The following is a 15,837-nucleotide window of genomic DNA, read 5'->3' as shown; positions in this document are numbered from 1 at the left end:
GTTTGACATTAACCTACCAACACACACAAGTTGAGTCTGCCAAACACTAGCGTCTGTGTGGACGTTTGTGCCTGAAAAAGAACATTTGCGATACGCACTGCTTTTCTTATTTAATCAAAAGAAAAAGGCTGTGGAAAGTCATCGTTTGCTGGTAGAAACATATGGTGAACACGCTCCATTGATTAGAACATGTGAGACATGGTTTCGACAATATTTAAACGTGGTGATTTCAATGTAAAAGAAAGTGCGCTCTGGTAGACCACAAAACTGCGAAGACGGGCAATTGCAGGCAATACTGAATGATGACCCAACTCAAACTCAACGCTGTCGTCAATAAATGATTAATTTAAATCACGCATTGATTGAAAGACGACTGGAATGGGCCAGAAGACATAGCAAAGTGATTTTGTTACACGACAATGCACCGTCTCACATAGATTTAGTCTCCTTATTTCCCCCCCCCCCCACGTCCCATCCCGTAGTACCAGAATGAAGACCCTATTCCATATTCCTTACTCCCGGCTTTCTCTCACCCCAAGGTCCCTTTCTGTACGTATTCCAGCAATGTTTAATACATTATCTATCAACATGAACCTAGACATCTTCGTAACGTTTCCTTCCTTCTGTCATGGTATTTCTCTTATAACTTAATTTTCCTTCTTGTTCTTTCCTGTATTTACTGTATATGTATTTTTATTTGTTAATATCGTTGTTTACGTAAATATGTATTATATATGATTGTTCAGTTTTTATTGTGTATATTTGTGTTCTTTGTAAATATTTATATATCTTTCATTTTAGATTCATATCTATTGTACATAGCTCGGATCTTTGTAATTCGGCGTTATGCCGTTGCTGATCATAAATAAATAAATAAATAAATAAATAAATAAATACATTACAACACTGTCATCAAACCAGAAAGTCTATATGCGATCGAATGTATTCCACTGAACAGGAAGGGCTTACTAGAAAACATTGAAAAGACAGAAAGGAAGATCTTGAGGAAGATACTAGGGCCCAGGAAAGTGGGTCAAGAATTTAGACTGCGACCAAATGAGGAACTATACAAAAGGACCGAAAAAATTACAACATCCTTCAAGAAGAGAAGACTCTGCTTCTACGGACACATTAAAAGAATGCCACCAGAGAGAACAGCCAAGCGAATTCTGGAATACATGGAGAACAGGAAGACACAAACTAGCTGGCTTAAAGGGGTCAAGGAGGATATCGAGGAAAATAATATATCACAGCAGGTAGTATACAACAGACAGGAATACAGAAAAATCATCAACAAAATTAAGGGATTCCAAGATCAAAGTAGCAAAAAACGGACCGGCAACAACTGGTCACGAGAACGTAAAGAAGCCCACTCCGAAAGGATGAAGAAGTACTGGGCCGATCGAAAGAGGAAGAACCGTAAATGAATGATGCTTAACGTGGTCCATAGTAGACCCATTCGAAAACAAGAAGAAGAAGAAATAAATAAATAAATAAATAAACCAGTGAAAGACACCCTGAAATAGCTTGGATGAGACATCCTTCCGCACCCGCCGTACTGCCCCGACCTGGCGCCATCTGACTATCACCTCTTCGCATCAATGGGGCACGCGCTCGCAGACCAGCACTTCAGCAATTTCGAGGAAGTTGGAAAATGGCTCGACGAATGGTTTGCCGTAAAAGACAAGCAGTTTTTCTGGCATGGTATTCATAACTTACCTGACAGCTGGGCGAAGTGTGTAGAAGCCGATGGGCAATATTTTGGATAAACAAAAAAATGAATTTTCCTTGAAAATGACTTGTTTTATTTGCTACAAAAACCGGCAGAAACTTATGTATACACCTTGTAGTTGACCAAGGGAGGTCAGATAGGAAGGTGAGGAGACTAACACTGGTAAGCTAGGTGAACCGTGGTTGTCAATTTACACTCCTAAGAGAGAGCCTCCGGTCCCCCTCTTAGTCGCCTCTTACGACAGGCAGGGGACACCGTGAATGTTATTCTACCGTCCTCACTCTCTGGTGGACGACGTCATACTATTATTGCTAGATATATTGAGCTTTCCTATTTAACATTAGATATTGAACACTGTCATAACGTGTCTAGTCTGAAAAAAAAATGCGGTAGGTTGTCACAATTGTGTCTATTGTTTTGAGGGCTTCGTAGACTTAATTATTAGCAATGAAAGACATTACATTTAATTTCTTTCTTTTGCACGTTTTTGCCGAATCCTAATCAAATCTTTATTTTCCGTCATTAAATTAGTTATTCTATACAACTGACCACGATGCGACAGCTAACCTCCAACTGAGCGCGCGACTCAACACGACGCCATCTTAGAACAGAGTATGCGTGTGACGTCACATATTTAGCACAAGTATTGCCTTACTTTGAAGCGCATTTCATGAAAACTACGTTTCAAATTTTCATTTATATTTTGCAACAGGGGGACTGCCTATCACCAATTCTCTTTAACATTGTTCTAGAAAAAAATCATTAGAACCTGGGAAAAAGCTCTGGGAGTGAAAGGAATAAGGAGAATACATTTAGAGAGGAAAGGACAGAACTTAGAAATTAAGTGTTTGGCTTTCGCATATGATATTGCCCTCTTAGCTCAGAACCGAGGAAAATGCCCAAATTATGCTGAATACTCTATATGAGATCGCTGAGAAAACGGATCTCAAAGTCTCATATGAGAAGACAGATTACATGGAATATGGACGTCAAGGGGAGAGACACTTAAGAGTGAAGCAGGGGACTGTAAAAAAAAACTGATAAATTTAAATATCTAGGGGAATGGATAGAACCTAACGGATTGGATAAAGAGGTGAATAGGGCAAGAATTATAAAACTAGAATTATCTTACAGGTTAACCCAGAACAGATACAACAAAAGACCAATATCTTACAAAGCGAAACTTAGACACTACAGCTCAGTGGTAAAGCCAGAGGGTCTCTATGCTTCAGAGAGCCTGATAATGAATAAAAAGGATGAGTTTCAAGAAATCGAAAAAAAAAAAAAGGGAGATTAAAATCTTACGGAAAATGCTGATGGGAAGTGGAGGAATAGAAAAAAATATGATCTCCACAAATGCACCGAAAAAATCACTGTCTCCATGCGAAAGCGAAGGCTAAAATTCTATAGGCATCTAGAGGGAATAGATGAGAAAGGGCTAACTAAGAAAATATTCAAGTACATCACTGGACTGAAAGCTTGGACGAAGTGGGTAGAAGGGGTAAAAAGAGATGCAATAGAAATTGGACTTAACAATGGATATGATTCACAACAGAAAAGAATTTAGAAGGCGAGTGGAGAGCATCAAAACATTCCAGGAGAAACCACCAAAATGTAGACCCAAATTGGTCATATCTGAGAAAGAAATGAAGATTAGAAGTGAAAGGATGAAGAGGTTCTGGGAGGGGAAGAAGAAGAAGAAGAAGAAGAAGAAGAAAAAGAAAAAGAAAAGGAAGAAGAGAAAACCTTAGGTTCAATGCAGTCCATAGGAGGCCAAATTCGGAAACAAGAAGAAAAAGAAGGAGCCTCCTTTTTTATCTGCCAATTTAGACATTAAACATAATCTTAAGTAAAATACTCCCGGTGACATACGTGTTGTACCGAAACACTAAAAGCTCTTTAAAAAATATCTTTCCATGTACTCGTTGACGAGGAATGTAAGTCTACGTCAAACATGTCATTGTCGCTGCAGCCACAGTTGTCTATCTTGAGCCAGTCTTTTCAACTCAGCGTAGGTCTTGCACTTCATCCTCAGAAGCAGGTTCTTGAAGCAAGACACTCTGGGTCCTCCTCTTCCTCTTTTCCCGGCAATTCTTCCTTCAGTGATATTACAAACGAACTCCTCATGCCGCAGAATGTGACCAATACATTTCATTTTCCGTTTTTCAATTTCAGTTATCAGATTCCGTTCTTCTCCTCTCTCTCTAAGGACTTCGGTATTGCTCTTCATTTCCGTCCAACTTATCCTCTGCATTCTTCTCCAGATCCACATTTCAACTGCCTCTAGTTTTTTTTTTCTTTTCTTGCATTCCTAACGCCCAGCTTTCGCAACCGTACAGAAACACGCTCCATACAAAGGTTTTTGCAAAGGCCTTCCGAGTTGGAATATCTATAATTATGTTTGTTGGCCAGCAGATGGCTCTCTTTGCCATGGCTATCCTCTTCGTGACTTCTGATATGCTCCGATTATCACTCGTGATCAGGTAGCAAAACTGTTTCACTTGTTCTATTTTATCAGGGCCAATTTTGAAGTGTGTTATAGGTGTTTTCCTGTCTTTACACATTGTCATGGATTTTGTTTTCCTTGTATTAATTTTGAGGTTCCATTTGCCTAAAGTTTCTGCTAATATGTTGATCATTCTCTGCATACTTTTACCTGTTTCTGCTAGTATGGCAATATCATCAGCAAATCTTAAAGAATGTACTTGTTTGCCATTAATTTTGATCCCCGTTGTTTTCTCCTTCATGACTGCGGTGGCTCCTTCGATGAACATACTGAAGTGATACGGAGACTTTCTATGAAAATAATAAAAGAAAATAGAAACCTCAAACCTGGCGATTATATTCCTACATTATTACTTGGCTTGAAGTCTCCGCGGGCAGCGCGTCGGCCCCTCACCGCTGGGTTCCTTGGTTCAAATCCCGGTCACTCCATGTGAGATTTGTGCTGGATAAAACGGAGGCGGGACAGGGTTTTTTCGAGTACCCCGGTTTTCTCTGTTATCTTTCATTCCAGCAACACTCTCCACTATCATTTCATCATCGTCATTATCATCATCATCTTATTATTATTATTATTCTTTTGCTACCACTTCCTCCCACACCTGTGGGGTCACGGGTGCGAACTGCGTTGCACATGTGGATTTGGCCCTGTTTTACGGCCGGAGGCTCTTCCTGACGCCAACCCTATATTTTATTTATTTATTTAATAGCGCACAAATGTGCATTAATAGAAAAATACATTAATCTTTGCATATTCTAGTAAAGATTTTGTTCTCTTGTTGCACTTGCTGAAATGATAGCGATCGCAATGTTTGTCACACAACATAGACACACAATGCAGAGACGGTTCATGGACCATGGTGAAACTCATGTACCGCCAGCCTATTAAGAGCACTTCTCATGTCATTATTTGGACCCGTCCAGCTGCGGTCAATCATAGCATCAGTTGAGTAAAAATCCAGACTGATTTCCGCTTGTTTTCTCTTTCTATCTTGGAGAATTTCTTCTTCTTGCTATGTATGTAACGCCAACCCTATATGGAGGGATGTAATCACTATATTGCGTGTTTCCGTGGTGGTTGGTAGTGTAGTATGATGTCCGAATATGAGGAGAAGTGTTGGGATGGACACATACACCCAGTCCCAGAGCCAGAAGAATTAATCAGAAGAGATTAAAATCCCTGACCCAGCCAGGAATCGAACCCGGGACCCTGTGAACCGAAGGCCAGTACGCTGACCGTTCAGCCAACGAGTCGGACTATCATTTCATTTCATCTATCAGTCATTAATCATTGCCCCAGAGGAGTGTGACAGACCTCGGCAGCCGGCACAATTCCTAACCTGCCGGACTGAGTGGCTCAGACGATTGAGGTGCCGGCCTTCTGACCCCAACAATCCTGGCTCAGTCCGGTGCTATTTGAAGGTTCTGAAATACGTCAGCCTCGTGCCGGTAGATTTACTGGCACGTAAAAGAAATGCCGCGGGACTAAATTCCGGCACCTCGGCGTCTCCGAAATCCGAAAAAGTAGTTAGTGGGACGTAAAGCAAATACAATTCTTCTTTATCTGTTTACCCTCCAGGGTCGGTTTTTCCCTCGGACTCAGCGAAGGATCCCACCTCTACCGCCTCAAGGGCAGTGTCCTGGAGCTTCAGACTCTGGGTCGGGGGATACAACTGGAGAGGATGACCGTACCTCGCCCAGGCGGCCTGACCTGCTATGCTGAACAGGGACCTTGCGGGGGATGAGAAGATTGGAAGGGATAGACAAGGAAGAGGGAAGGAAGCGGCGTGGCCTTAAATTAGGTGCCATCCAGGCATTTGCCTAGAGGAGAAGTGGGAAACCACGGAAAACCATTTCCAGGATGGCTGATGTGAGAATCAAACCCACCTCTACTCAGTTGACTTCCCGAGGCTGAATGGACCCCGTTCCAGCCCTCGTACCACTTTTCAAATTTCGTGGCAGAGCCGGGAATCGAACCCGGGCCTCCGGGGGTGGCAGCTAATCACACTAACCACTACACCACAGAGGCGGACCACAATTAACATTATTATTATTATTATTATTATTATTATTATTATTATTATTATTATTATTATTATTATTAATATTAATTCCTAACCTGGCCGCAAGATGGGGGCTTCATTCATTCCATCCCTGACCCGGTCACTGACTGGAAAACAGGTTGTAGGTTTTCATTTTCATTATTACTTGGTTTGAAATGAACTATGTGTGCCTACGTCAAGGGCTTTCATATCAACAGAGCTGTGTCCATACAGTAGCTCCTTCTGCTCAAACTATCTTTGTACAATAACCCGGCAGTGAAGGGTCGTACCGCTTGTGTTTGATCATTTACCAGAAACCAGACTTGTATTTTCATCACACGACGGGGATGTGTTTATCAATCTTGTGAACTTTCCCCAGATGTCAAGAGGCTGAGAGACGAAACTCCTACGAAGTTAAAACAATGTAACTGGAGCACTTTCTCCGTCTCGCGCTTTCCTTCTTCCTCCTCTTCGCGCGTGTGTGTGTGTCAATGAACCAGAGAGCAGAGTAGGCGAAGGTTACGAACTTGCTAGGCCGAGGTTCGTTTCTCAGACACATATAACACATGTCTCATAATCAGTGGCAAAAGGTGACTGTTTGGCTGGTGGTGACAGTAATAATAATAATAATAATAATAATAATAATAATAATAATAATAATAATAATAATAATAATAATAATAGAATTATTATAAAAAAGAAAATCTTTGATGCAGTAAACAGTTCAAGCAAGAAAACAATTTGGTATCATGAAATAGAGGAAGACTCAAGGCAGGTGGGGATCAACAGGCAAATGATAGGAGACAGAAAAGAATTCAGAAACAAAATTAGGAATACAAAATTTATAGTAAATGAGAAGAAGAAGAAGAAGAAGAAGAAGAAGACGGGAACATTGTGGACAGAACAAAGGAAACAGGAGCACAGGCAAAGGATGAAGAGATTTTGGGAACAGAAGAGGAAGAAAGGAAAGAAGTGTAAATTGTGTCATCATGAGATATTGGAGTACAAACACTGCCCATAAGGGCAAAAATGATATGAATGAATGAATGAATGGATGAATAATAATAATAATAATAATAATAATAATAATAATAATTGTACCGGGCGGTACACCTCCACGCCGCTAATTCAAATATTGCGCCAGTTGAAACCTCTCTACAGGAGAAACTCTGAACTTTAAAATCTGTATTAAATCAAAGGTTTCACGGAAGATGTCTCTACTGTAAATTTTGAAGTGTTTTGAACTATGTCTATTTCGATTTGTATTTGTTTGCTCTGTAGCAAGAAGTGTGGACATTCTCTTCTAGATGGCACTACTTAAGAACTATAATTGTGCACCCTAGTGCGAAGTGAAGGAACTGGTTTTTTGAAGGAATTAGGTATTCATAAGTTTGTTCTTTGTTAAATTTCTTTCATTCATTTTTTGGGTTGGCAGTATAACCCTTCTCTTTCCACCAGTTTTGAATTTGACCAATGAGTAATTTCTGTAATTAATTTTCTACCAATCCTAGATGTCTTCTTCAGTTTTGACTTGTAATCTTTAGCCGACCAATAAAAGTTTATGGGCGGGTTGTTATCATTCATGAAAGGTCTCGAATGTTCCACGAGGGTATATAAACTGCTGATTTTCTTGATTCGGGGCCACTTCAATAACATCTTTCGCAGTGTGTGAACATAGATAGCAGGGGGCGGGAAGCGCCTCTTTCTTCGGGCAGCAGTTCATCCACAAGGTAATGGCCGTTTAATAACTTTTTTCTTGCTAGCTCAGCAGTTTAACCCTCGGGGCAGGTTCGAAACTTTTCTCATGTAACCTATCATTAAAATGTAATAGACATTTGGTAAAATTTCGTCTCTTTAACTACAAATTGGGATAGAGAGTGCCTAACCCTCTCAAGCTCCCACTCATATTGTTTTGAGGTGACTACGTTTTCATAACCGTTTTCTTCTCTTCGTAATGTAATAAAGTTTTCTTATCGTGTCACCTCCATAGTATGGGATTAGCCCCTGTATAACTGGCCGAGTGCCACCTAGGTTTTAAGTAGTTTCATGTAGGAGTGCAAGATACGCCTCCAGTCAAGTTGGTTTGTTGGGCCATTTAATTAACCCAGTGTTTGTTTTCTTCATGTGAAGGCCCTGTAGGTTGGGTACAAGATACCCCCGTTTCACTGTATGTGTGCCTTAAGGGCAGTTAGGAATGAAGGTTGTTGTAGCCTTTGATAGGCTTGTAAAATTGAGAGCGGGTCTGCTCTTTTCCTCTTAACTTGGTAATTAGGAGCAAATGTTCCTCGTACTTAGGGGTTTTTCTGCCCTTTAGCTATTGTGGTGGTGAGCTGAGAGCTCAGAAATTAATCTTGGGGCTCTGTAAATTCTTAAATTGTTAACCTGCTACTTGGTACCTGTTACATCTTTGTTATTTGTTGTCATTTGTTGATTTTGAAAAGAAAATATAACCTTTGTTAAAGTTTTAAATCAACTTTAATTTCGTAAGTTGAGACCTATTCCCGCCCGCACCTTCTTTCACCTCTAACTATCACGGATAACAACATCCACAGTTCTACCCCTTCAGGCATACCAACCCAATATCAAAAACATCCTAGGGATATGAGTTACGAATTTTAGGTAAATAAAATACAATAAAGAATGATAATATATTCCTTACATATTCCTAAAAATTATAATCCTTCTCTTAATCATCGTTATCCGGTCGATTAGATTAACAGTTTGCCTTTTTCTGCCACTGTGAGCGCTAATGTGAGTCAATGCAGAGTTTCACTTAAGCCCTTATAATTACATTCATTGTGGACATTTTTCAAAAAATAAAAAAGAGCCTGAGGGTATTGAACCAAGGAGAACATTACAGGAAGAATTACGTAAATATTTTAATTTCGCTAAGTTTTGAATTTTAAAAAGCGAGTAAAGAAACAAACTAATTTAGGCAGTTTTATCGGAACTGCATTTAGGCCGGAAATGATTTTCGATATTTGTTTTTAAGTTTCATAGAGATACCCAGGACTCACAATTTAAAATCTCCATGGGTCCTTTAGCCCTTCAACTTTCGACACAATTGAGAAAATTGCTTAATTTTACGTTTTCGTAGTATGGAGACCTCTACTTTGTCTGCTAAGAAATGATAATAATAATAATAATAATAATAATAATAATAATAATAACAACAATAAGGGTGTCACACTCAGTCCTTAAAAAAGAAATAAGGAAGATTCCTTCAAAAAATCTTTGGTTCAAAATGTCGCAAAATGACCAACAAACGTTTTGGTCGAACTATGAAGTCTATAAAAGAACCACCGGAAAGAAATTACGAAGACTATGAGGAAAATAAGCATGACCTTTTATAGACACACGTGAAAGGCTGAAGCAAGAGGGTGGCGAAGTGATCCGTTAGAGCAATAAAACCAAATATCTGGGAGTCACCATTGACACCTTCAAGGATCATATCACTACTATTTCCGCCCAAGCGTACAGACGCTTATGAGTAATCATTCTCCTCATGAAAGCTAACGAAGGCCTCGATCTAGAAAACAGGCTCACGTTGTAACAAGACCTCCCTTAGATCAGACCTAGAGTATGCCAGTCCGGTCTGGGGAATGACAGCCAAAGTCCTGGAGAACGTGCAGCGCATACAAAATCGTGCACTGCGTCTTATATCAGGTGCACACTGGTTAGAACGGAATCGTGACATCCATCAATCCCTCAAGATTGATGAGATTAACACCAAAATCGGAAATTCTATTCTGGGCTAATCGACACTCCAACACCCTCATCTCCTCGTTGCGGAATTATGATACCCTTGGCCTTCGCTATAAGCGTTCCAGGGTCATCTTAGATTAGTCACTCGTAACAAGGTGCAGATCATATTCTGACCAGTCTGATTCCGTTTTAACAGCCCAATGCAGCTCAGTTGATTGTGATTCAGGAATAGCACCCAAGACCTAATCCGGTCGGAGAGTTAATTCCTCAACAGATTCAGAGATGCGGAATCTGTTCGAAATTAGGCATGACCAACAGAATACTCCTTCTTCATGAAACGTAGAAATCACTGCCTGGGTTGCTTACAGGAGCACCTAGCAGAAGTAGGTGTCAATTAAGAAGAGATACAGGTCAGAACAACACAACTGCACAAAGACCTAGCAGAAGTAGGTGTCACTTATGAAGAGGTACAGGTCAGAACAATATAGCTGCACAAAGACCTAGTAGAAGTTGGTGTTAAAGAGGAAGAGATACAGGACAGAACAACACAGTTGTACAAGGACCTAGCAGAACTTGGTGTTAAAGAGGAAGAGATACAGGACAGAACAACACAGTTGTACAAGGACCTAGCAGAAGTTGATGTTAAGGAGGAAGAGATACAGGACAACACAGCTGTAAGAGGACCCAGCAGAAGTGGGTGTTAAGGAGGAAGAGATAGAGGACAGAACAACACAGGTGTACAAGAACCTAGCTGAAGTGGGTGTTAAGAAGGAAGAGACAGAGGACATAACAATACAGATGTACAACGACCTAGCTGAACTTGATGTTAAGGAGGAAGAGATACAGGACAACACAGCTGTAAGAGGACCCAGCAGAAGTGGGTGTTAAGGAGGAAGAGATAGAGGACAGAACAACACAGGTGTACAAGAACCTAGCTGAATTGGGTGTTAAGGAGGAAGAGATACAGGACTAAACAACATTTATGAAAAAGGTTGATGGAGTGAGGGATGTACCCGAAAAGTCATTTGCCAAGCCACGGAATATCTCGGTGAAAGAAAGAGAAAGGAGAAGCCAAAGACTTAAGGATCTTTGATGAGAGTGCAAAGAGAAGGGCATTGTCTGCATGACAAAAGGACAGGTCGAATGTGTAAATGTGGCCCACAGATGGCTGTATCGATTAAATCCTACCAATTGAATAATTAAATCAATTTACGCACGTTATTGGTGATCGACCGATGGTTTCTTAGTGACTAAGTTGACAACGCAGCGCACATCCGTCAATAAAGTGGTACTCCTTTTCACATTCTGTTCATTGCCCAATCGATCACGCGTTGATAATAAGCTCGATGTCATGCAGACTGTCACACTATCTGACCCGGTGTTTACAATATTAAGTTAACTAATTACAGCAAATTTAAAAAATGAACATAGGTCTAATGCATTTCAAGTTAAAATTCTTGTCTGAATTTAACCTCACAGGTGAACATTTATGATGCTCTGCATAAAATGTGCAATAATTTACATCCATGAGCCATCTATCAACTTTAATACTTTGTTGTTTGTACATAATGTTTAATTTTGGTATGGGTCTACTGAACTACTTCACTTTCAGTTTATCATCATATGGCAACGTAGAAAACGTACCCCTAAGAAGAGCGACTATCGAAATCATAGTAAACTACATACATTTCGCACTGCTGTGACAAAGGGGCACTGTCACTCACGGAAGGTCCCAGGCTCAAGCTCTACAGGAAAGGGCGCATGCGCCAGAGTTGCCAGACAGCAGATCTGCAGTGACAGTCACCGTATTTACATCTTCATTATAGACTCTTATGCATTTCAGCGTTCAGTCTGCGTGACTTTACTAAATGCTCTCACAATGCTCTATTTATTGTAGTCTTGTTTAGTTCTATACCTATTATATCTAAATAATTAGAAATTGAGTATAGCCATCGTCTTCTTCGTCTCCCTCTACTTCTCTTACCATCTACGGCCGAATCCACTATTCTCATAGGTAACTGATTTGACCACACCACCGAAGCCATTTCATGAGCACAGCTTCATGAATCGAGCCTTTGTCTCCTCATTCCGAGGTATCTTCCTGTTATTGTTCCAACCTGTTTGTTTCACTGATCATTCTCGCCACTTTCATGTCTGTTACTCCGAACTTATGAATAAGATATACTGAGTCCACCCAGCTTCCGCTACCGTAAAGCAAAGTTGGTCTGAAAACAGACAGGTGTAAAGATATTTTCGTCCAGGAGCTGACTTTCTTCTTACAGAATACTGTTGATGGCAACTGCGAGCTGACTGCATTAGCTTTACGGCACCTTGTTTCAATCTCACTTACTATACTACCATCCTGGAAGATTGCACATCTGAAGTACTGTCCCACTTTTGTTTTCCTAACATGACATTTAATTATCTTGGGTTTCTTACCTACCGACATCACTTTTGTCTCAGAAAGGCTAATTTTGTAAATCATACTCATTATACCTATTTTCAAGTTCCAAGATTCTAGACTGCAGGCTTTTAGCACAGTCCGACATTAAGGCCAGGTCGCCAGCATAGACTAAACTGCTTACTGAATTTCCATCTAACTGAATCCATGAATGCAGTGAGCTCGCAGTTGCGATCAACAGTATTCTGTAAGAAGGAAGTCAGCTCCTGGACGTAACTATCTCTACACCGGTCTGTTTTGAGACCAACTTTGCTTTACTCGAAGTAAGCTGGGTGAACTCAGGATACCTTACTCATAAGTTAGAAGTAATAACAGACATAAAAATAGCGAGAATGATCGATGGTATAAACAGGCGGGAACAATGGCAGGAGGGTGCTCGGTACGAGGAGGGGAAAGCTAAGTTAGGAATGAACTCGATTGATGAATCATGAAGGGTAAGAGAAGTAGTAAGAGACCAAGACGACGATGGTTAGATTCAGTTTCTAATGATTTAACGAAAAGGGGTAAGGGACTAAACGAGATGACAAACCTACGTAGTTACAAAGATGATTGTGGAGGCTATGAGTACATTCACAATGGCTTGCATACTGAGTGCTGAAAGGCTTAACAATCTATAGAAGATGTATGTGAAAAGAAATCTCTCAAATATAAATGCATATGTACATTAGTTTCTCTGTTTATCAAGGCAGTATTTCTCCTTTATTTTCAATAAGTTGTCAGTTTGTAAATCTCTCACACACTACCCACTAATTTGAGAACCATTCTCTTAGAGTGTTGAATAATGACAAGTTTATTTAAAAAAATTGGATTAATGGGTTAATTAATGAAACAAGTACAGTTATTACAATACATATATTTTATTTTCAACTGGTACAAAACGACAAAAAACAACAACAATATACAGTATTAAAATCACACAAATAACAGCAACAAAAAAGGCACGTAATAATAATAATAAAAATAATAATAATATATACATCTTGTGCCAAAGTGAATGGTAGATTTCGTAGCAAGAGTGTATGGAATAGGATATAAAATCGGTAAATATTCATCAGAGAAAAAAAAATATCGGAAGAATCGAAAAAACAAAACAACAACACTTCCATTAGGATATTGGCCTTGGTCAAATTGTGGGTATTGTAAATTAGATATTCTATGTCATGCCCACATTTAAATGGGAGATCGAAACAACAGTGTTATTCTTTTTGTGATCAGAGTTGAAGAAGATTATCGGAGACACAACCTGCATATAAACATGTAAAACAAAGTTCAAAAACTGAGGAGAGGAAATATACAAACAGTGTTTAATATCTGATCAAGGGCGCCCATGCCCGGCGGCATGGAAAGGAAACTCTCAGGGAAAGGAAAAATATCTAATGTAGTCAGGTATTTTTCTTTCAATAAAATGATTTAAAAGTCGGTATTACGTAGAAGTGGTAGCGGATACCGTGGGCAGTATTCTACCGTGCAATACAAGTCGCCATTCATCTTCCAAAATATTAAAAGTACTACATACCCCCAGGTCTAGACCGACCCCCTACAAACTATCCTATGGGCGCTCTTCTATCTGATTTGATATTAGATAAGTCATTTCGGATTAACTGAACATATTGCTGCATTCATTGAGAGCGAAGATAGAAGATAAATGGAACGAATCCGGTCTCCTCCCCTAAAAGCAGGCTATTTTTGAAACAATTCCTGCCATGCAGCTATTCAATAGCTCGACTCCATAACTGAAATGTCCATGAATAAAGGTTTCCACCCTTCAGCGTAAGACATGAATAATGGATTGTTCTTCACGCAGAACAGATCAAATTGTGTGTGCACTTGAGATAATATTTCAGAAGTAAAATGATCTTATTTACATAATAATAGGCTTGACACCATACAGAAATCTATTAACTAGCGAAGTAACTTCCATGCGCAACTAGAGACAGACTGACAAGAGTCACGTTTTGGTGTACTTGAACGATAGATCCTGCTGGAGTATTTCAATCGTATTGTATATTTCATCAGTCTCCAGTGCGTCTACAACATTAATGTGTAGATACACAAGCTGGCTTAACGCGGAAAAGGCATGATTCCACTAATAAACAGACTACCAAAATGGCGTAAAGCCGCTTATAAACTAGCATTGAGTTACTAAGCCATGAACAATGAAATGGCGTATAGCTTTTGGTGCCGAGAGTGTCCGAGGACAAGTTCGGCTTGCCAGGTGCAGGTCTTTCTGATTTGACTCCCTTAGGCGACATGCGTGTCGTGATGAGGATGAAATGATGATGAAGTCGACACATATACCTAGCCCCCTGCCTGCGGAATTAACTAATATTGGTTAAGGTTACCCACCCTGCAGTGAATCGAACCCGAGACCCCTGTGACTAAAGGTCGTAAATCTTTTAGTGCTGGAGCGGAGCTCTTATAAACGTTACTTGTTGTCTGTTTAAAGTAAATTATACAACAGACCTCTGTATCAATATTAAATTCCTATGTTGAGGATTTTTAATTCCACATTTGAGTGTAATTAAATGGAATCATATGACGTAGTTCTGTGATAGTTTGCTTTACTTGAACGCCGTGTAATTCGCTGTGCTTTGTAATATCCAAACTTTTGGAAAAAGGTGGATTGTCCACAGACCAAACAAATACTTTATCTCGAGGTAATATTTTAAATCCTTACAAGAAATACAAGCCTCCGTGGCTCAGGCGGCAGCGCGCCGGCCTCTCACCGCTGGATTCCGTGGTTCAAATCCCGCTCACTCAATGTGAGATTTGTGCTGGACAAAGCGGAGGTGGGGCAGGTTTTTCTCCGGGTACTCCGGTTTTCCCCGTCATAATTCATTCCAGCAACACTCTCCAGTATCATTTCATTTCATCTGATATTCATTAATCATTACCCCAGAGGAGTGCGACAGGCTTCGGCAGCCGGCACGATTCCTATCCTCGCCGCTAGATGGGGGCTTCATTCATTCCATTCCTGACCCGGTCGAATGACTGGAAACAGGCTGTGGATTTTTTTTTTTTTTTTTTTTTTTTTTACAAATAATACAGTATTTCACAAAGTTAAGTCAGTCGGATTAATATTTGACTGAGAGATATGGAGTTCCATCACACAAATTAGGAAAAAAAGTGGGACTAAAACTAAGGCAAGTTTATTGGCTGTCTTCTTCTTTGAGTCTAATAATTGTTCACACCCCTCTGTATCAACCTCGCGCCGGTCTTCACATTATTCTTATATGAATATTCATCTTCATACTACCTATGTTTACCATGTAATGACTTGTTCTATCACCAGATGTCGCACGCATGCTTGAAAGTTTTGAATTTCAGCGCTAGAGCACCTCCTAATCTTTCAATGAAATTAGTAACAGTACTTCAAATGTCTACAGTGCTTCGTT

This window comes from Anabrus simplex, chromosome 12 (genome assembly GCF_040414725.1).
Source record: "Anabrus simplex isolate iqAnaSimp1 chromosome 12, ASM4041472v1, whole genome shotgun sequence".
In the NCBI taxonomy this organism is placed as follows: Eukaryota; Metazoa; Arthropoda; class Insecta; order Orthoptera; family Tettigoniidae; genus Anabrus; species Anabrus simplex.
Note: the sequence above shows the minus strand (reverse complement) of the source record.